This window comes from Cephus cinctus, unplaced genomic scaffold (genome assembly GCF_000341935.2).
Source record: "Cephus cinctus unplaced genomic scaffold, Ccin1 Ccin1_scaffold0407, whole genome shotgun sequence".
Lineage (NCBI taxonomy): Eukaryota > Metazoa > Arthropoda > Insecta > Hymenoptera > Cephidae > Cephus > Cephus cinctus.
This window is the reverse complement of record NW_014333091.1, coordinates 648451-672702: the sequence shown is the minus strand read 5'-3', so window position 1 is coordinate 672702 and position 24252 is coordinate 648451. Positions and strand designations below refer to the sequence as shown.

Here is a 24252-nt window from a genome sequence, read left to right as displayed (position 1 = left end):
CTCTTATTCCTTTTTCTTTTTCCGTTGCCTCTTCTTTTCTTTCGCCTCTATCCGCACCCTTGCTGAAAGATTCTTTGGGAGAGATCCTTCTTTCTAATGTTACAACGGGATAACGTTTCTTCTGGGCTCGGTGGAAATTCGCGAAACGCGAAGATTCTTGGCAGCGATACATTTATCATGTGGTATTACGAAAACGCGGGCAGAGACGGATTATCTCTGAGCTATCGCGTAACGCTTGGGACCCTATCGTAATTCTTAAAACATCTTAGTTAACGCGAGAGGCTTACATAGGAATTTTATATTTTGTGATAAGAGCCAATTTTATGTTATGGCAGGATATACAGATCGAGTATCCGTTAACGTGTTCATTTAATTACGACGGAAAGAGATTCGATAGAAATTTTGAATAAATCGGATATCCCTGGATGGATATAAATTACAGGGGATGCTTTTAAATGAACTGGGTTAATTGATCTCGGGGAGGACGAGTAAAAATACGAATTTTGAGACGGCAGACAGAGGGATATAATTGTTAGGAAATCCTTTGGTATTACATAGAGAAGCTTAGCGGATCTTAAAATCATCCCTTGGACGTTTCCCTCGCGCCTGACCATTTTTCACGGGGAGGAAAGACTGAAAAAAAGAATGAGTTGCCAAGATGGGTGGCTCCACGAGGAATCGAGAAAAGGATACGACAGGTATATCCTTATCTGGAGAATAAGCCAAAGGATCTTAATCTTCATTAAGGGTGGGTACGAGAAAGGGTGGATAGTAACGTGGTGGTGACATCGTTAGTCACCGGGGAGGAAACTAAGAAGGTATATATACATATATATTACCTCACACAGTGCAACTGGAACGACTAAATCTTTCACGCCTAATGGGGATAAGTAGTATGTGGTAACGATAAATTATATTAGCCACTTCCATGGATTCAGCATTGTTGCTAATTAGCCGACGACTTAATGAGGCGCGAAAGGTAAGATAGCCTTTGGAGGTAATGAAATTTTGAAAAATCGCCCAAGACTGTGGAATACCTTTGTTTACGGTCTTTACTGTATGAAAACTAATTGTGGGATTATATGAAAATTTTTAACTAGACTGTCGCCTCTCGAAGTGCTATTTTTTTCCACGTGAGTCCGGCTGAATTTTCATCGAATAAGTGACAGACAGTGACGGCGGATAGTGCCGTAACAAGCATAACTAGATCCCTGGACAGTCTTGTTTATATACTGGGACGCACTCTGATGCTTAAAGCGGCGAGTTTAAACTGGGAAGGGATGTTAATCGCTCTCGCGATGGACAATTAAAAGGAAGAACGGCAGCGTCCGGTCGTAAAGGAACCCTCGTTCTGTTATTCGAGAGAAGGTAAAATTTTTATTCATAACACAGTGGAAGACGAGTGTGTTTTTTAAGCCGCTCTTCGCTCGCACCGAGAACGTCGGGAGTTCACATTCTAATCGAAGGGTTGCGAGTTTCCGGGGGGATGAAATAACAGAGGAGTCAAAAAAAAGGAAGATGAGAAAATCCATGGAGAGGATATACGAAGGGATCCGATGAAGTTTGAACCATCAGGGTGGGTTGACTTTTATAGAGATTTTTTTTTCTAAATATTTCATGCGAACGCACAACTTGATCTTTTTTTTTTATTTTATTTTACTATAATTTCAAAAGTTTCAACCCTTACCGAATATTCATAGGAAACGAGTTGATGTTTTGCGGCAGGACTTCTACTGAAGTGGAACAGCCAGGGCCTCATTAAGATGGTCATTATCATCAAACACGATTACGGCTTAAAGTTTCGCTTGAGGGCTTGCAGGTTAATATCACTTTAAGCTACCCCTTCAATTAGGCGGCGCAGTTTAATTTCGCTCTGGGCACGAATTGACCCAAATCATACGACGACAGACCGCCCGATGCTCTCCTTACTAGTAGGTGATGTATATGGATAACTTTTAGTAGATACCTACTATTACCGACCAGACACCCTACAAATTGCTACCCTACAATTTACCACCCTGCGCTGTGGTTACACAGCCCTAATCAACTCGAAAACTACTTTTTTGGAATAATTTCTCAAGTAATACCTATATATCATCATATTCCACGATATGCTTCATGTTCCGAACTCATCCACTCCATGGATGTTGAAACTTTCCTGTTGGAAATGCTTATCAAGCAAAATGGCCATAAGTGTCAAATCCACTTTCAGTAAAGAAGCCTCAGACCTCAGGTGATGGGCGAACTCAGGCTCCTTTTCATGTAGAACACGTGTGAGTAGGACGTCGGTACTCCACTAGGTGCACTACCTTCTCGTAACTCAATGTCCCATCTTATCGTACTTATATGAAGATAAGATGGTACCATCTTCGTGTACCTATCAACGGTAACCTGCGCGAAACTGAAGGTTATGGATGAAGTGATGGTAAAAGGGAGAAAATGTCAAGAAACAAAAAATGTATAACTGAATTACGGAAATTATTCCAAATTCAGACAGATGCTTAAGATACTTAAAAATTTAGGTCTAAAAGATATATTGATAATTATCATGTATTCTTGTACACCTGGGTAAGTAAGGAATAATGGAATCAGGCGGGAGTATGAAATTACAAAACATAAACGCATGACGGGAAATCGTGTTGAATAATTAAAATCAGCTGATTTACGTTTACGTAATAGATTAAAAACTGCATTCGGATTTGTTAATCAAATTCTTGTTGACAATAAAAAATAAGATAGTTAAGATCACATGTACAATGAATATTCCGAAAATCAGTCTTTTTATTACCCAAAGGGTCGAGAGTTCTGGAAACACAAATTTCTAACAGTTGGCCATTGTGTTCGTAGTTTGTTTCTTTATTAACCCCTATGATTTTTTTATCATTTAGATACTGCAGAATCCAGTTTTGTTGCATAAAGTATTAGGGACACGTCTTATAAACATTGTACGAGTTATCCCACGAAAAGTTTACATGGGGTTATGAAAATTTCAAAATTTAATTTAGAGACATAAGGGAGGCGGTGAAATGCGCGAGGTCTTTTAAGGAAAAAGAAACAAGAAACTATTAATATTGAAAACTTAAGGAAATAAATAAAAACACAAATTCTATATAAAGACGTGGCTTTAAACTTGATAATCTGTTTTGGTAATCGTTGGAAGAAAAAAGGATCTAGAATCCATACAGAAACGGAATTCGTTCCAAGGGTAGCGAAACAATGGGGCATCCTTGAGAAGGCAAAAATTCCCTAGAAATTCCAGGAAATTTTGCGGGGAAATTTATCGAAATCGTGAAAGCAGTTCACGAACATTTTACCAAGCCTCTTTTACATAATACTTTACCCAAAAGTTTTTCCAAGGTTGCCAACACGATCCTACACGCCCAATAAATTAGCTTAAACAGAATATAAATAAATGAAATGCAAATATTTCTGCATAAATCACCTTCTGCACGTGTAGGTCATAATAATTTTACCATTAATTTAAAAAATTGAAACCCTATATAACATGATCATTCTAATATATAGGCATTACCAATCCTCAGTTAACCCAAGAAAATTCAAGACAGCTAAGAAATTGTGTTTCAAAAATTTCAACAATTGATTTTATCCAGTTTCTGGTTATAATATACTGCCGTTCATTTATGCAGATTTCGACAATGATCTAAATGGTCGCGCGGCCCACGGATTCAGGATGAAAAGAAAAGTTTTAATTTAACGCGAAATTTCAATGTCCCTTAATTGTGAAGTAAGCTCTGGGAGGTTGGTACACTTAGCGAAGGCACTCAGTCCCGATTTCAGTAATGGTCTTGCAAATTCCAAATCGTTCTCTCAGTAGCTAGCTACCACCTCCTAGGAAAGTCATACCCAGGGTGAAGTTTCTCGTGCTCGGTCGGCGTGTAACGCCTGGAGGCACTCTGAGATAGCGCAATTGTCCCGAGTGGGATAGTAGATACGGTTACTTTTTAAAATTGTGTGGACACGCAAATTTATACAGGAGTACTTACATCTGTCCTTCCTACGTATAACAGGAACGGTGTATATATTTCATGCATTAATATATATACATATTTCAAAAATATATCTTGCTACTAACAACGAAAAAGACGTACCCGTTGCTAGTGATATATCCACCCTGTATACACAGCGTTGCTATAGGATACAGTTATACGCAAAAAGCAAAAAATAAACCATTGAACGTAGAAACCCGTGAGACGATATGTACTGGGTGAAAGTTTTGAATGGAAGCAATAAGAAAAAAATGGACATAAAAGGCCATGGCGTTTAGTAAAGTTGAATGGTATAATAGAAAAAGTAAGGCTGTGAAATGTCTCAAAGTCTCTCACAGGAATCAAATTTTTATTTACTCGAGTATAAGAAGGATAGAAGTCAGGAACACTTGCGTTCGTTTAAGCGGAGAGCTGAGATTGGCAATCATAGTTTCTGGGACTTTTCCACGGGTCGCTTGATAATTGGAATAGTTTTCCCCGAAGCAGTCTGCCACGGCGGTTAGCTAAGAGCACGACGGAGACGAAGCTTCCGAACGCCTTTTGTTTGCAGCTAATATCACCTCTGTGAAATCCTCAAAACCTCACCCTGCCAATAACACAACCAACCCTTACTTGAAGCAGCTATCAGGTCTGGTCGAGACTTCGAAGTTCGGAAATCGAAGGGGGTGGAGTTTTAAGACCCAAGTCGTACAAGGGGTGGTACGAAATTGTACGAAAATGAGGAAAAAAATTAATAATAAAAAATTGAATTACACGTGGAAAAACTGGTGTGTGAGAGGAAGAAAGAAAATAAAAGGGCGGTAAGTAGTAGCGTGACCGCCACTAGTCAGACAAGGCTCTTACGGCCTTGACATTAGGTACCTGCTTTTATTTTTACGGGAGCTCAACCCCCTCAGACCAATAGAACCTTCCTTAGCGCATTTGGATTTAGCTGCGAGTTTCTAAGGAAGTACAGGGGGATTCTGAGACGATACTCCTTTTCGTTTCTTATTGTTAGTGCGACAACACCCTAGGCGCCGCGCCCTTAACTTCACTTCCCTTATAGTACTTTCAGAAGGTTAGAAACTTTGGCTCTCACCCTTCATCCCTCTGTTCAGTTGGGAAAGTCATCAGCATAAATATCCCAGAAAATTTTTACCCCTAACCGAAACATCTCGCCGAACTAGGGTGAATTTTGCCATACCACGGTGAGTTTAATTTCACTTTCACCTAACGTCTATACTATTTCGTTTTTTTTACTGGAGTGGATAGTCACTCGATTGCCACGAAGGGGTGCGTACTGGGTTAGGGGTGGTGCTAAGAGGCCCAATAAGAATCGTGTTACCAACTCCCAATCCTGTTGATACTAAAAAAAAATATACTTTCACCCCATTCTGTACCTTTCATTCTCCCTGTAAAATTTACCCGAATTTAAACAAAAAAATCTATAATACCCATAAATCCACGTACCCCTGAGTAATCCCATGTACAGTGGATCTTCACGTATATCTACTGAAAATAATTAACGTAGGCTATTTATCCAAGCTATCTTAGAAACCTCTAAGAAACTATCTGCCCGAACCAAGTATTTTACCCTTAACCCAAGTATTTCCCAGGAAACTAACAATAAGTGGATAGTTACGAGCGTCCTCGTCGGCAAGTTCAAATAGAGTTTGAACATTCCTCAGCAGCAACCTGTACCCATAAGACCATGTAGAGTTCAGTCATGTCGTTGCAGTTATCCGTATATAGATGTATACGAATCTGTATATGCATATGCAAACAGAGTCACAGACCCAGGAAGAGGGAACGGTGTCAGGTGTTAATGCTAATCTAATGCTCTAAACACGGGAACAAGGTTTTAATATTATCCCAGCGTCTCATGCGAGAATACTGAGAGCTACCGCGCTGAGGGAAACCATGGAATACCATACAAGTATGTAACGGGTGTGACTAGAAAATTGTAGATACACAGTACCTAGTCTATATATCCGAAAATTCAAATCGCCCTCCCACCTACCTTTTCGTAGGTTGTTTGTGGGTTCATGCCTTGTGCTTGTCTTGGTACTTTGACAGAAAATCACTTTGAACTCCACAACCGTGTAAATTTTGCCGAGAAACCGTCTTCTACCAATCGCTTCCTGAGAAAACTTTGAAATATTTCTGATAGCCATGTACCGGGTATACCGACTGTGCGAAAACTATCTGCAGATGCATTATATTACTTCATGAAGTGAGATACAGAATTTTCACACCAGCCAGGGTTAGTGGGTTCGGGTGCATATATGATGTTATATGTGTATATTTACATACAAACAGTGTTCGTATAAAAAGTCTGGACACTACTAACGAGCGAAGTTCACTGGAAAAGAAGAGTCATCGCAGCTAGAACAGCACGAAGTTGACCTGGTTCGAAACACTGTTCTAAAATCGTGCACGACCCACTAAAATCTGCATTAGTATGCGTTGAGGATACAAGGGTATGTAAAATGCACTATATTTCCTTAGTGCACTCTAGTATATGCCTGTTCTTTGAAAATAAACATAACTCATGAAATTCTAAAGATTATTAAATATATTCCATATATTTTTAGTGCCACTTTTAACTGTATCAAAGTAAATCATTGTTAATATAAGTATTTCTAAGTATTAATAATTATTTATAATACTCTTCAGAAGTTTTAGAGTACTTTTTCTTTCTAGAAAAAATAGTGTATATACATATATAGATGCATAACGGTGAAGAAAAGGGGAAATTACGCGTAACAGGTTCCTACTAGGTAATGTCTGACTGAGTTTGAAAAAAATAAAGTGCTGATGTAATAGAACACATTAGCTGGTAGGAAGAAAAGCGTAAAATCATCCATCAGCCTTGTCGAAATACTTGAAGAAAATTAAACGAGCCCTTTCTTAGTGAAAGTGGCAATATCGTCAGGACCTGAGAAGCCTGGCTGTACAACTCTCTATATTGGAGCTACTATCAAGCGAAGTAATTTTATTTGACGTCATTTTAATAACGCAGTTTGAATATCCGCCGGATGAAGAAAGATCGTTCTATCATCGAATGCTCACGCCGATAACCTTGAACACAATCCGTGAAAGGGACCAAGTTATAATAGTCGAAGGGTCTCATTCACATTTCTTGAACCGCAATTCTAAAACCGTATATCTTTAACCCGTCATGAGATTCAAAAAAAATAAAAAAATATTACCAGAATCTACATAATCTTCGTTCCGCCCTCTATAACGACCCACCTAAAATCTACCCTGACACACCCTTTCTACAGTGACGAAAAAAAATAAAAAGGGAACAGGGGTACCTAGGTAGAGTCATTCAAATCCCAAGTCATGGCAAACCCTTTCTAGAGTCACAAAAAAAATAAAAAGAGAACAGGGGTATCTACTAGGTAGAGTCATTCCAACTCAACGGGCCCTATGGACCCTACGAGGCCTCAATTCGGCCCGAAAGCGTCAGATAATCAGAGTTTTATGATCCAACTGGGGTTGGTCCATAAAGCTTGGGTATTTCTGGTCCAAGTCACGAAGTAGTTGTAAAGGGTTTCACATGCCCGTATAACGCGATTTCTTACAACGCGAATTTCTATAACGCGCCAAAGACATTCCGACCACTATTTTCATATAACGCGATTCCTCGTACAATGCGCCAAATAATAAAACAGGAACTACCTGATTTGGGAATGAAATTCGTACAGCACGACTTCCTCCCACGTTATACAGGAGTCTACTGTATGAGGTTAGGTTAGGATTATTACTGGCGACATTTGAAAAGACCTTGTCATAGTCTGTGTACATATAGCTACTATATTATATTCTATGCTAGAATTGTACAGTATTTATATATATATATAATCCAGTACTAATCACACAATGAATTATGCCAATGAAAGCTATCCTTTCTCCGAAGCTATATGGCTGCTTTAGTACCGTCTGTTGCGACTTCACTGTAACGACCAAATACGATAGCTGCTCTTTGACCCCTATACTCAGTTTCTGGTTCGCTCAGCAGGTTACGTTTAGCTACCTGGATATCTCCAAACTGCCTCCTGGTCCACAATGTTCCATGGAACCAATGTGGTAGCTACGTAGTATAACTCCAGATACGTGACGAGTCTGTATTATGCGGGCACATATCTACAAGTTATTTGACTACCCAGTCATTGTTTCGACCCCATTAAATTATATTTGCACGTAAAATGTAACTCTATGACAATCGAGGACAATCCTATCGGAAGAAAATGATGTGCGCTGATTTATTTCTACAAGGTCCTACAGGCTTGTTTCATTCAATTGACTGATTACAAGCCGCTTTTATTACGCTTGTAAAATGAATGGACCGTTCCGTACGGAGAATAATAGGTGACGTGGACGTAAAAGGGTACAATGGTAGAAAAAACGTCTGTGACAATCTAAAGTGTATTAAATTTTTTGTTTCTTCTTTCACTCTGGGAGATGCGCACTGGACGACAGGGTTGTATATCGGGAGGAAAGGTTTTTGAGAAAAAAAAAAAAAAATGTGTTGCGGAGTTTCGGTGAACGGTATGTAATTTCGAAATTCTCTCTGACGGCTATATACGAGATTTTTTATTTCGCTTTACTTCGTCCTATCGAGATTGCCTTGGTTTTACTTTACGCTGTAGTAGCGTCCATCCGCAGCCTCTAAAATTTTGCGTAATTTCCTTTCATGACGAGAGTCGAGTGCTTGATATAATTACTAGAGTACCGGCGCGAATACAGGTAACAAAATCTAGAACAGCAGGCCGAGCTTTTCCACGGGGCGAAGCTGCAACCTGGGACAAAAGCGTCACGGCATAAAAGCTCGAAACGCTAAAAGCCTCAAGTCTCGTCAACTCGATCTCTCTCAGTCTTCCTGTCTCTTTGCTCCTCTCCCATTCTCTCTCTCCAGCCCTTAGTCCTTTGCCTATATCTACGGTACGTGCTGCGCCTATGCCTTCCCTGGCTCGCTGCGCATCGGCGCAGATTAATTTAATTAAGCGAAATATAAGAAGCTTTTATTACGAATTATGGATAATATTTTATCGTGGACGACGGCAACCTTTATTACGCCACCTCCACCCTCGACGAACCACTCCTGCAATGCTAAACCCCCTCGTCCTAGTCGTGTTAAACACTCAACCCCATTTAGTCCGTTTCCCTTAAGCGCAGATTGCCCCGCGTTGCCGCTGACGTTGTTTTAGGGTTCGTTTGTTTCTGCCCTTAACCCATGTACAGCACCTACCCTCTCTGCTCACCCGTGAAATTGTAAAAATTCCAGGGTTCGCGTGCAGGCTATTTCGAAAACGTAGACAATGTGTGAGAATAATAAAACTAAGTGAGCGACGAAGGGTGCAACCCTTACATGGCCCTTGGGTGATCCGTTAAAACCAAGAAACAGAAGAGAGACAGTGAAAAAGGATGGGTAACAAGTCTAATTTGTATACGACGAAGATGAATTCCCGGTGCGGAACTGTCAGGGAGAAACGGACTGAGGGATGAACGAGGAGAAGAGCAAGGGACGGTAGTGGAAGTTGGCGAAGTTGTCGAGCGAGACTTAAAATAAACGCCGACTGTGTAGTAAGTACGTCTAAATTATACGTATTTATGGGATCCCATTGGCCTATTTATACAGACCTAATCCGCGCATCCGAAGGGACCTACCCCTTCTTCATTCTCTCCCTTGAGTAGGTCACACGGGGATGAAGGAAAACTCACACCAGCATAGTCGATGACTATCAAAATTCCAACACGTTGCCCATTTTGGCAATTACACATCGACTTTTCACCCTTCCAAGTCTAGAACTACCCTTAGTCCCGAGGGAGAAGGCTTTAGCGAGAAGAGACGCCATATAGGGACCATCGTTAAGGAGACCTTATGTCGAGGGAGAAGCTCGACCTTGTTCCTTCGTGCCATCACAGTTCTTAAAGACGACCGAAACTCACCCTATACTTCTCAAAAGGTGGCTTAAGACGAAAAATTTCGTGGGGAGGAAACCTTTTTCGCGAAAAATTTACTGTCATACCTGATAAAATAAGTAGGTGACAAATGTACTTCTGATACAGGGAAAATCGAATTTATCCCCAAGGTCAAATCCCAATCCCCACATAACCTGTATCAAGTTTTCGTAATTTATTTGTTTCCCGCCTTATCCCTATACTCAAGGAGTGTTACCCAGGGTTTAAGGGTTTTCCCATTTTTTTTCTAAATTCCATTTGGAACAAAGGGACATAACCGTAACTACTTCCGACCACGTGCCGATTGCGGGGGTGCCGCTGTTCACTCAAACCCTCGGGGCAACCCCTAAGCTTCACTCCCCTTCTTGACAGAGTTCAAAAAACTTTTTCAACAGCTTTAAAAGTAACATCAGGATCCCTCCAGAGTACCGGTGGTCCAGCTGAGCCCAAGTTTGAAATAACGTTTGAAACAATATTCCCTCTTGTTACGCGATATTCACTCGACTCTGAATAAGCTTGGCTCTATTTCTTCTTTCACTTTGCCGCCTTTCGCTAAAGTCTTTTTCGCCCCTTGTTCCATGGCGAATAGAGGCTACCAGCGAGGTAACGTATATACAACACCTCCTAAGAAATTCCAAGCTCGACTAGCTTCACGAAATTAGTACATTCTCTCCAGATGACTTTCTCCGGCAGTATTGCACAAAGAAAGGAGCCGAAGGGAAGTAGGGTCTCCTGTATATAGAGGCATAAAGGGCACAAGTAGGACGAGTGAAGAGAATTAGGGACCCTCTGGAAAAGATAATAAAGTCACTGGGTTACTCGAGAAAAATAAATAGTCGCGTGTTGTACCGTCAGGCGCAGATAAGACCAAAGATATAGAGAGACCACCCTCACGGTCTATCTCTAAAGCCGACCGAACAACCCTGTGACCTATCTGTAAAATCAACCCCCTGATGCCCGATACCAATGCGGTTCGCACGACAACTTCAAGCCTAATTAACCTAACAGAGGGGTACCCGCCAAGGCACCTACTGATTTCCCAGATTAGTCTTATCTAAGCAAAGTAAAAAAAAAAATAAGAAAAAGGAACTACCCTCTACGTAATCCGTCTTCAGGGCTATACACAAATCTTGGTCGAGATGGCACAGCCGCGAGGACGCTTTAGATACGTGGTCGTCTTAAGGCCTGTAAATCTTTCCGGCAGAATACTTTTTCAGTCGCGTTCCTGCGCTAGGAGGGGGTTGTTGTCGGCGACATAAGACTCGTAGAGAGGATGGCTAAAGCGTGTTGGAGGTTGAAAAGTGGTGGCGATACAGTTAGCTACCTACTTCTGGTACCAACGCGACCCTTGTGGTAAGTAGAAGGGGTGCGAGGATGAAATAGATGCATTAGCAGATAGGCAGACGATAATGGAGGCTACGAGCCTGACAAGGATATATCCGTTGGACGGTCGGGATATCAAAGGATCAGGCAACGTGTTGGTACCCTCAACGGAAGGATATCGAGATCGCCTAGACATTCCCCAGAGAGCTTCCATTCGCCAAATTTTTGTATTATTATGTCCTGAACGAGTAGTATCTCATTCGTATATTATTTATCACACGCCCCTTCAGTCCCCATTTCCTATTTACAGAAGCTTTTCGGAATTGCTTATCTGCTCAAGGGATACATCATTTAGTCTGTTTAGCAGAAAAGTTGTATCACTTTTTAAGTGCTTCCTACATCGCCTTGATATTGCGCAATCTAATAAATATCAAATAACGCATTTGAGTGACTGCCTGCGTGATGTTCGAGGAAAAATTTTGTTCTGACTTGAAATCGATAAATCGAACGGATTTATAAAATTAATGAACCACCGACCACCCTATACATTTTCTATGAGCCTTTAATTAGTACCGAAAGACTCTTGTCGATCGAAGTGCCACGTAGTAGCTGGATTCTAAACCACAGTGGCAGTTAGGTCAGTAGGTAACTGCTGCTTTAAAAAAGTGTCGCTACATTCGACCCACTTTTTCCAAACAGGAAATGCAAGCCCAGCTCGATCCGAAGTAGACTTCGTTCTACTTTTCACGAGGTAAAACAGCCGTCCGTTGAGTATAACAGGGTGCTGGTATGCGAAAAGAGACATAAATAAAACAAGATTGCAAACAACGATCGTACCATACAAAATCCAAATCTTTGCTTACAAAAATCCTCAATATTACAAATTTTCCAAAAACTCAACCCGAGTTATATCTCTATTTAAATTTTCACAGGCATCCATTAGTTTACATAAATTGGATCATCCGTATTTAAAATAGCCATATACATACATATATATACATATATACTTTTAGACACGTGAAAATTAGACATCGGATATATTTACCAGAATCCTATCAAACAGCAGCCCATTACTTTTAACACGTGCAAATAAGGCCGAGGCTGGCGAGCGCTTCGCAATCCGTTTATGTAAACGCAGGCGATTACGTGCTAGTTACTTAACGCCAGTCGCACTAAACTGTGTTCCTTGTCGCGCGAAGATTAGTTATTAGTTAACAAGTTCCCACCGACTCGCGACTAGAGTCACTCGAGTAGGTATGGAAATACCAGGGTATGATTCAGACAGCAAGAACCAGAGAAACAATGTCGGATGTTGAAGGAACGCGTTGGAGACTAGTAGCTACGCTCTCGCACTAGTCAGACAAAATCTAGGAAACTCAAACAATGATATAAACACTCCTGCTGTGTATACATCAGCATATGTATACCCTGCATATCGACGTAGATATATATATTACGTAAGTACACCATACAGGCTTTTGTATACCTGAGCTACGTATTCCTGACGCCCTTGTATGGCTTTAGAAATTTATTTTACCATGGGAAATATTACCGAGCTTATCGCATTAGGTCGCAAGTGCGTGACGACCATAACTTGACGTGTGAGTTTCCAAGATGGCGTCAGTGGCAAAACGTCTGAAGACAAAAGATTAAAATTTTTTCAATTATTTGAATTTGTTGAAATTGTTTTTATTGGTCAAACATGCTTTTTTCAGCTTTTAATACCTTGTGATCCCTTGAAGGATACCTTGACTACCGTATACAAGAGTTTCAGTAGACGTTCAGTTATCGGTACGATACTTCAGTAGTGAAGCCACGTTCATCTTCTGACTGTGCTTTGGAAACTTAAGGTGATGGAAGTTCAAGATCAACTTGTCTTTTTGGTCTGTCATAGAAATTTGACGCTTGGTACGAGAGCATTCTACGGTACAGTGTATTGAGCTTTAGCAGGTACGATGTGTAAAACGTTGCAGGGGTTTCAGCTAAAGAAACACGAAGAACCTCAGGGAGGATCTAATGTCGCGATGATATATAAGCGTCAGTCTTTTTCATCCTAATTGGACCGGGTCGAGGTGTAATTTATTGATTGACTCTGAAGCTACTGTGGCTAGTAGACGTCAAGGGACGCAATTTAAACAGGAACCTGCCAGCAGGTATATACGACTAAGATGTTTAAGTGAGTTATTAATTATATTAAGTAAAGTGCCAACGCTGGAAGGGTTCGCCCCAGTACATACGAACGAGCATTAACGTGGCCAATATCGCTTTTCACGCGAAGGCGAGACTAACGATCGCTTTGAAGATGCCTCTCGAGATATTCTCCATTTGCAAAGAATTTATTGAACAACGATATTACCGATAAGAAATGTCCTATATAAATTAACAGAATAAAATTTCCTATATATTATAACGGGGTGCCCGGCTCGTCCTCGCTACAATTAATTTATCCGCGGGGCCGCCAGAGAGCGCTAGAGGACTAGAAATTTCCAAAAAATTAGGAGCCTGATCGGGAATCGGACCCGATACCTTCGGACTGCCAAGTCGGGCACTTACCGCTATGCCACCGAACCCACCGTCCGACCTGATAAACCCTATTTACTTTTTTTGTGTCATTCCTACGTGAACTTCAGCTCTGTAACGCCACGTTACAATATAATAATAAAAAAGTGTAAAATATTCGCCGAATAATTGGCTAACTTTAATTCATGAACTTAACCGCGATCTATACTAAAGCTATACTGAGAGAGGATTTCTTAAAGCCGAAAATCTTTCTAATGCAGAACTCTCGCGTGTCAGAGGATAACGTACTAAAACAGGATGAGTATAAAACCAAAATCTTTTGGGTACAGAATAAGATTGGAAAGTCCTTTGAGAGTTTAAAGGGAAAAAAAAGAGATAGAGGTAGGTAATAGAAAAAAAAAAGAATGAAATTCAATTTCCTATTATCTGTACTAAGGACCATTCTCAAGATTCTATACCATCCAACTTGGTATATATACATACAGATCCATAGGTAAGCAGCACGTACTGGACCGTTCGTATCGTGAAACCAGGCAGGTGGGACCTCGTCCGCGAGGATAAGGAATAAGGTATACCAGGTCTGTAAGGTCGCAAAGACAGATCAACTACAGGGTAGTGGGTAGCTACTTTGCATGATCCTATTTCAGGACCCCTCGATTCGAAAGGACGTCCTTGGATTGGATTGGTAACTCCTGAAGATCCCCTTTTCGGAGTCCTTGAGGCGCAGACAAGTAGCCAGGATATACTGATCACATTTTCATTCGCTCTTACGGAAACAGCGCGGCTGGTCTACGAATTCTATCGACACAGTTCAACATACATCAAACATCCCTTACCCCCCCTTTTACCCCTTTCATACGGCTCTCTCGTGGATTGTATTTGCGTAGATCCACCCCCTCCCCTCACCCCATAGATTCTCCAGAAAGATCTCGATCACGCACAGTCGTCTTTAACCGAATGAAGTTCACGCGTTGTTGCTCCCCGGAAAGGCTGCGACATTGCTCCCCGACAAGACCAAGGCACCTTATTGTTTGCGCCACGAACCGTCCCTTGTTTCGTGGACACATAGCGTGCCACAGGGGTTCTGTGCCATCCCCATGTAAAAGGGATAGGGATGGGCTTTTGAGTCGGTGGTATCTCAGGACAGCGTTTATTGGAACCGTAACCTAACCTTGTCGGTGTAAGGGCAGATCCTAACCTAGATGCTAGGAATGTCTGGAGGGTTACTGGAAAATCCTTTGCTACTCCACAGGTATAGGATCCTTGCTGCCCTGACCCGGCTCAAGACGCTATAAAGTCTTGATCCTCAGTCAGATGATCAATTGAACAAATGGGAATGTCTAAATGATGGTTAATGAATATCTGATGAATGAGAAAAATAAGATTGGATATTACCACCGATAAAATTTATTATTTTATAAAATCCTCCATCACATTTTCTGTCTAAACGTTTTTACCCCTTTTATTAATTTTTTTATTTTTTCTTTGTTACGCTTTAACCAAATATCCCATTGTGTCCAATCGTTTTCCGGGTTTTCACTTTATTGCAACAAACTGAAATTATTATTTCGGTCGGAGAATCGCTATAAATATAAGTATTGGTCATGCTACACGCTTCCAGACGCTTTAATTATTTATAAAGTCAAACGAGGACGACATACTATTTGAAGTTTCAAAGGAACATATATAATATGTATGTATCCAAGATATTTGCTTGCACCTTTTGATTGCAGGCGCAGAGTAGCGTGTTCAATTGCAACTATGTTTTTTCATGAGCTATCTAGACTCCTCAAAGTTTCTATTAAATTTTTGTCAGAATCTAGCATCGAACAAAAAGATATCCCCGTCATGACCAGCTTACCTAGTTACGATATTTCCTTATAAAGCATTCCAAAGACCTGTTTGTCACGTCCAACCCAAATATAAGTTCAGCTTACGAAATTCTCTGTCAGAAACGAAAGCACGATAAATCTGCTATCTAAAACTGTATACCTTGTTCAAGCTCATAGCGTACAATGTTCACACTCATGTTGATGGGTAATACAATCCAACTGAGATATTAATGTTTTATGCGATGCGTTCAATGTGATAACAAAACAAAATAAATTTCTACAGTGAGCCTATACCTAGTAACGAAAGAACCTTATCATCGTATCTGAAATGTACTGTGCCTGTTATTACCACCCATTCATAAAAATACAGTAAAATGAAAATGCCTCGAATTAATGAACTAAATTTTTATTGAAAAATTTATTAAATTTTTTTCGTCTGTATGTAATAAACTCCAACAGCCGCGTTGAAGAATTTTCATTCGGAATTCCCTATGGCTGTTGACCTCCCTCACTTATTATCTCTATCTCTCTCTCTCTCTCTCTCTCTACCTCCCTTCCTCCCCGTCTCTTTCTCTCTCTCTAACAATATATATCAAGTTGAGCAGCTACACACGTCCTGAATACGATATTTATATGTCGCTTTATGAATAGCTGTCTGTGACAATGCAAAGTGTTGGCTATAATACGGGGAAGGCGAAAGTGCTTCCTATCACGACAGGGCACAGAGACTGAACTTTTATTTATCTCACCGTTGTATGACGGCATAAAACTCAAGCGAGTAGAAGCTCAAACGTATCTCACGAAAGTATATGAGAGCGAATTAAAAGTATTTCGATATGAAAAATTATGACGTAACGACCCCATTAAAATCCACGGAAGAACAAAAGGCGATAAGAGATATTCATCGAAATCTTTATTCTTTCAATTTTCTATTCTTATCAGCCGACGCTGTCGAGAGAGCGTATTGGACCAATTCGAAGAAGGTGAAAGGTCATATAGGACCGGGAGCATAGGGCGTCTTCTGGAGCTGGAGACAAAAGATTTATCTTCGACATAACGGAGTTACTACCGTCCCGGAGGATCCTTTGCTGACAAGCGTGCCCTCTTGATTACTGATTAGATGGGATAGTCCTCAATTAGAGAAGCACGAGGGGAAAGTAGGGATTATTATCGAGACGAGTACCTGGGAAGGTACGCCAAACATTTGTTAACTGACAATTAACTTGGTACCTAATGAAAACACTCTTTTCTCCTGATTGGATTCAAAAACTGCCAGATTCGATTCACGCTTCCAGAAGGAATGATCAGCCGTCTTCAAATTCTTTATAGGATCTGAATTTTCTCTAAACATTTCTTACTGTGCACTCGAATTAAATTACTTTTTACTGTGTCCATGGGTATACGTAGATATTGTTTGAGCTAGTAATTAATAGTATATTGTGCACCGAGAGCGAAAACGGCCGTTTTCTCCCGCGGTTCACATACTATTTTCTTCAACAGCGGAGCGAACGCGAGTTTTCACGTAGTGGGTGATTCTTGGGTCGGTGCAAATAAGCAGGTTAGTTTGGTAACTTAGGAAATCACAATGAAACTACTGTGTAGCCTACAGCTTACGTGAAAAAAACAATTGCCCCGGTGGTAGCTGGTCGTTGGATTCGTCGGCAAATGTCACATCACTCCTATTCAATTTTTCAATCTTCCACGTTTCCCCATTCGAGAATTGCACGTTTTCGCTCCGCTGTTGAAGAAAATTAATTGAATACCTGTAGGAGTCGGCTAAAAGCAGCAGAATTGAATATCTTGCTGCATAAATGTCTGATCGAAGTAAACGGATGATATAAAAAGTCACACGTGTAAAAGCAGACCTCATATCACGTGCGGTAAGGATTATATACGTATCGAAACAGAATTTATATTTTTGACATTGATATCAGTAAAAGTGAACAAGAACAGTGATAATTTCAATTTAAGGTAGATCCTACGAAAGTATCAGAATTAAAACGATAAAAATTAAGCTCATGTCCTCCATACGATCCGTCAATCTCATTAAATCCCACAAAAAAGTAAATCCAAGCCAGGTACGTTCGAAATTTCCTAAAAGCATAAACGCTATCCGAGTAGATTGAACTATTCGATTGATTAAGCATGAATAGACATGGAAAAAGTAACGTTGAAAAAGACGTGGAATTCGGAAAAACCTTGTGAAAACTAATAGCGACCATCAGCACGATACCTCCAGCTTCTGCTTTAAGATTCAAGAGAATCAAGAGTCGGAAACAAGAGTATTGGTCTGGTGTGCTATATATGTATATAGTATAATACATAGTATCCATAATAAAGCCGATTTCTCCGGGAGCTATAAAAAAAGAGGTTAAAAAGTCGTGGGAGGAAAAGATCGTGGGGGACTAGTGGAAAGGAGGATTCTTTCAATTAGTTTATGAAGTAGAAGTTCTAGCTAACAGAGTTCCCGCGGACGTCGTAGAAGCGATGATTACTCTGCGATGCCACAAGGAGGAGAAAGAGGAGAATAGGGATGAAGAGCCGTTAGAGGAGATGGAGGAAGAGCAGGAGGAGGAAGGGAAGGGAAACAGCACGGACCAACCTCCTCCATTATGCAGTAAGTTAAACACATACATATTGATAAGCTGCCGCTTGGGTCTGGCGGTCTGGAGCATTTTCCAAAAATAGGTACCAGCTATTATTTCTTTAAAAAAAGAATGAGAAAGAGAGAAAAAAAACTTTCTTGACCAAAATGATACCAAGTATTGATCTGAAAAAATGTTTTCTATCCTGAAAAAAAAAAGTAACAAATTTTCTCTGAAAAACATTTTCTCCAAAAAAATAATTATTTATCCTTTTTTTTTCGGGAAATTTAATTGCACCTTTAGAAAGTCCTTTTTGAATAAAAATTCAAGTATAGCAGATTGTGAAAATATTGATTTTCAAAGTTGTATACGTTTCTTCGAAATACAAAGAAAAATGTATCGACTAGAGGAATCGAGCGATAATAAAACGGCAACTGGGCTTAGCGGCGAGGCTAAGATACGTGAATCGGAAAAGGACAGAAACTGTTACGTGCTATGATCTCATCGCGTGAAAAGCTTTCGAGTGAAATCCTGAAAAGGGGGCCAGAAGGCCGTAGCATCGATTGCTCCACGAAAATGGAGTCCTGGCGACCTCAGGGCGCTCTTTCGTCGCACTAAACTCGACCTTAAGTCAGGACCAGTGCGCAGGGGACAGTACATAAAGATATGCCAAGAGCCATGTGACCCGTTGGAAACGTCGATGCGTCAAAACTTGGGCAATTTCTTTCCGCTCTATATATACATATATAAATCCTAGATGTTCCCGTGTCGCGCGGTTTCCCTGAGGTCACTCGAATCACGATAAGAGAAAGAAGAAAAATAATAAATCGAACTTTTTCCTTTATTCTTGAAAAGGACATTCTAGCTGGGTGATTTTCAATAGACCAGTCGGATCGAACAAAGCCAAGTTTAGCATGTGGGTATAAGATAAAGGAAAATTCAACTTCCTCTCGGCCGTGAAGTGGATGACTCGTAGAAAATTCAAGACTCAGCTGTGCTAATTAAAGGAGTCCCCTGCTTACTTGAAAACTTCAATTATTCCTGCAGAAAGGCTCTTCTCAGAAAAGGGAGTCTTTTGTATTAGTCAAAATGGAAATTGAAAAATGTTAATACCTTTCACGAGTACATAAAATCATATAAGCGAACGACTGTCATGCAGTCATCCACGTGGGAGGACCGTCCATTTAGGAAGTTGAGGGAGACTCCTTAATTTCCGGCTCGATCAAATTTACCTCTTCGCATTTCGCTTTTCGAAATTTCACCTCGCTTCAATTGCCTTCGCGTCCTTACTGATCCTCGGGCCACTATAAAGCGTATCAGTCACTGATAGCTCTGCGAGAGATATCACAAATCCTAAAGCTCCTTTCGACATAAAAGAAAGAGGGTACCCGAGCAAGCTTAAGAGTCTCCAAGAGACTGACAGTGAGTGGTCCTTAACCGGCTCCCGGTACTCAGAGCGAATTAATAAAGGTTGCCTATCCAAGAAAGAAACTTATGTACACTCATTCTTTTCTTTCAGGTTGGCAAGACTGCTCGTAAAAGTTATCCGAGACGGAGTCGTAGTCAAGTTAAAAAGTTCACAGGAAGTTGGAGAGAACCGATTGCTGAAGAACTGCTGCTGAACCAACAACGACTAAAGGAGGAAGATGCCGGAGGAAAATCTTTCTTCCGTTCGACCATCGATATAGCTACTTTCACATGACTAACTCAGAAAGTAGCCAATCGTCTTCTGACTTTGCGTATAACTTAATTATACCAAAGTTGAAAAAAATCACTGTTACATCCCAAAGGTCAGGCACAGTCAAGGATACGGACATTACCAAGTTTGGTCCACGTGTTTGTTCCCTACTAAATAGATTGTAGTCTCGTATGAAAGACAAATAACATCCCCCTGTAATTCAACCCCAAGATGCCCTCAAGGATCCTGTATAGTAATTATCAAGAAAGACTGAGCCCGCGGGATCCCTAATAGAAGTAAACGTGAAAGAACAGTCCTGAATAGGACCCCAATGAAATTCAACAAAATTTCATTCGAAAAGGAACTCTTGATAAACATTATTATATTGGCGCAGGCTGTTCAATGAAAAGGAAAAGGGTAGATAGTCCATACAGCTGAAACTGAAGAGTCAAGAGGTATGTATATATAAACCTGGCAAGACGTCGCAAGCTCCAACGAAGAATAACTGGTAAACGAAGACGAGAAGGAGAATGAAAATAAAAACACGAATGAATGGAAGAAAATGTGGAAGAAGCTTTTTCTGACTGTGAAAAAGAAAGACGAGCCTCCGAAACGAGACTCTCGCCCGAAGCGCCACCAGCATCCACCGTTAAATTAGACCATTTTCTTAGAGAATAGCGCAACCCGGACAGAACAATGAACGGGAAATTGGCTGTGCTTTCGAAGTTTGGCCTTCCATTCGGTTCGTCTTCTACGAAAGCCAAGAAGAAAACGACGAAAAGCTCTTGGTCATATATATAAACTTGTCAAAGGGTAGTTATGAGGACACGTGGCACTTACAAGGGCAAGCCGATGTATTTTTTTTCTACAAGACAAAATTAACCTTGAAACATGCAGCACTGGAGTTCTAACCTAATTTAACCTAACGAAACCATTTCTTAGCCCATTACAACTCCGAGTGTCTAGGATGAATATTTTTTGGCAAATTCGGTGTGAGTGCCGTTTTATGGTCCTGACAGTATACCTCACGTATCAAGATACTGTCAGGCCCGTCTTGAAAAAACATCGAGTGTCCTCATAACTGCCAATACTCGAAACAAAAAGTCTGAGAACTAGCCTTCTTAAAATATATACATATATGTACTATACTCCATGTATATAATCAAGTATACGAATCTTCAGATATACTGCGCAAATGAAACTCGATATTAATGCTCAAATTTCAAAAGTAAAACAAGTGTAAAGGGGTATATTAGGCTACGCGTAGGGGTGACACAAATAATATTTATCTGAATACACGTAATGAAGAATGAGAGTCCGATTTACGTCGAGATTGAAGATTCTCAAAGCGGCTTTACCAGCGAGATATCAATCCGTCTTGAAGGGTAGGTTGTTATTTGGTTTTCATTAAGGACAAGGTACAATATGCTATAAATAATAATTAAAAGGTACGGACGTGAAATCGATGGGAACTACATTAGCGGCTGAGAAGCGTGAGTGAAAAAAGGAAAGGAAAAAAAAAATGATAAAGTAAAAAGGTAGGAACGAGAGATTCTCGTGCTCTGAATAACGGGTGGCCTGGAAAAATACTGGCCTGAGCACGCTCGCTAGGTAATATTAATCTCGATACGCATCAACTGCGAAGGATCCTGATAACGAAAACGAGTTATCGCGAGACGCACACTTTTAACCGGTATCAATAGGAAATTGAGATTCCCATGGATAAGTAATGAGTTATACGTGCGCATACGTAACGGGTGACTGATAAGAGAGTAATTTTGATTAAAACTCCACGTGCACGATGTCACCTAATTATATATGCGTTATATGTATTTTAATATTTCTACTACTTATACCATTATAACCCGACATTTTTGTCTGACGTATTTCATCGTACAAAATGGCCAACTTTAATGAAGTGACGCTTCCAACGAGCCCGATACACCCCAGTGATATATTGCCCGATGCCAGGATAAATTCCTCGAGCGGCGAGATAGATAGATAGATAGATAATATCGTCTGGTATGAAATTAGTGAAAAATTAGTGCTGAATAGTATAGATAGTAGTGGGAGAGTATACTGCAGACTTGAACAGTCAGAGAAGCCGAATTAACGGGTAGCACGGTAAATTTCATCGAAGGAATTCCCTATTTGATTTTCTTAAACCACTCGATCGGCCGATCCTAATCGAATCGTATCGATACAGGTCACATTTGGGATGGTAAACGTGTCGCGTGTGAATTCAATAAGCCCGTGGCCGAAGCGACGAAAGAAGAAAATTGCACAGGGGAATATTTGATCAAACAGTTGGAAATATTTGATTTCGCAAATACCAAAAAATTGACCACTCGTATATATACAAACCACTTACCCTGTCTATAGAACAAGCTATAACCGGTATTATTGTTGTTTTCAATTGACTATTTTTCTCCCTAGTTTGACCACTTTTTTAAATTTAACTCAACATTTCTCCCTTTCGCGGTCCAGTTTTGTATTGATAATATAAAACGAATGCATGCCTACGTTACTAATAAGTGATCTTGATGGGACGAAGCTGCCAGTAACAATTGACTATCTTCTACCGCATTTGAACGAGTTGAAATACATTGAATGCATACCTATATTTTCCTAACATATATATATATACACGCGTGTTTCGATCTCTCAACTTGCCTCCTGTGGAAACATAGCTATTGATGCGTACTTAAGGGGTAGGCTTCTGGTCTACTAAGGTTGCTCAAACTTCATTGGAATAGATGATGTGCCGTAATGACAAGGGGATGGACGTGCCCAGACGTTTCCATGATATTTAACCGATTTGACAGACCCGGGGAAAATTAATTAAATTAATTAAATTTCTCAATACTTATGTCACGACCTATATCAAGACCTATACACATGTGACTATAGAAAAGGGTTATGCACGTGCCTTATTACTTTCTTTTCTCTCGCTCTAAACTCCTCTCTATCCCTCTCTTTCACACGAACCCCCTCCCGGTCACTACCCACCACCCTATGCAGACGAGGGTTCTTCGGATTAATTGGGGAATATTACGGAAAATTTATAACCGCGTGGCATTCCTTACCGACGCACAGCCTAAAATCACTTAGGCCACTATTGAATGACATAATTCACTAGCGATCATGTTGCCACTCCTTCGTTCCGTATAGCGATTTTAAGTCATGCCGAGAAACAGTAAGTAGACGAGGAAAGCTTCGTAAGGACTAGTACTACGTACATAATCGGTAACAAGTGTTCTACTTTACCGACTGAACAGTTGTTGTACTCCGTACCTGAAACAGACCAATAAGAAGAAATAAGTGTTAAATTCAAACGACTACGGTTCGAGTACTAATAAAGAAAAAAAAAATTCGTGAGGAATCATATAGAAAGAAAAAAAATTAAAACCAAAATATCCATATTGCTTTTTCGTACAGATTAAATGTAGGATTTTCAAAGGTTAACCGATGGAAATCATGAAACAATGCTTATCTGTACTCTCTCCCTTTACGTTCGTGTCTGAACAGCCCTTTGCTCGCCATATCCGTTCCCGAAACAAACTCGAACCCGTCATATCCATTTACAAGAACATTACCTCCCTGACTTTCTACTCACGTCGATGTCGAACGTCGTACCCATTACAGACCGAACACCGAGTATCCTAAGCTCACATAGCCTGCAAGCGCAGCAGCTTATAACCGGGCGTTAAATAAGCTCGACTGTATTAAGGCTGTATTAGCGTCGGATGGTAGAATATCGCATCAGAATATTAACAAGGTACACATCATTATAATCTCAACGGTATCTTCTTGACTTCCTTTGGTTACCGCCTCAGCATCCCCTATATTTATACGCCGGTCCCTCTTGGCACCACCGCCTGACTTAATCAGATGAAAGTAAGTCCGGGTATCAACTATAGATGTACTTGAGGTATGAAAAAAATATTTCATATACACAGTATATTTCATATAGTACCTAGTGCTACGTTAAACGTGAACAGACCCATATGGTATTGTGCCAGAAAATAATAGCGAAATAACGAGAACCCCAAACACAAATACCGAAAGGACTCTTCTCTTGAATCAATACCCGAGATCGGTTACGTAAGGGTTTTCAGAGATGGATGAGATCTTCGAAAATAACTGGCTCTTATCGAGTGACTTATTGAGCTTGTGAAAAGAACGTACAACAATGGGAGAAGATTTAAAAAAATAAATTAAGATTTATATACCTAATAATAAAAGTGGTGTAGGTAGCATGAATCTTTTTCTTCATTCAAATTGGGTCTTGATAAGGAGTTCATCTGATAAGCCTACCCGTGCTAATACACGTATTTCTTGGCTTTGTGATACCGTGC

At 40.4% G+C, this 24252-nt stretch overlaps 1 protein-coding gene across 2 annotated transcripts in view; it reads right to left on the bottom strand.

Moving 5' to 3' along the window:
• LOC107267526 (complexin) overlaps positions 1–24252 on the bottom strand; it is a 163073-nt gene that overhangs the window by 116464 nt on the left and 22357 nt on the right. The window contains exon 2 of one of the 2 annotated variants that reach the window (XM_025084854.1): positions 23162–23188. The exons of the other annotated variant lie outside the window; for it this stretch is intronic. The gene's annotated coding sequence lies outside the window, so the exon portion shown is untranslated. The remainder of the gene's footprint in view (positions 1–23161; positions 23189–24252) is intronic. 2 annotated transcript variants of the gene reach the window in all.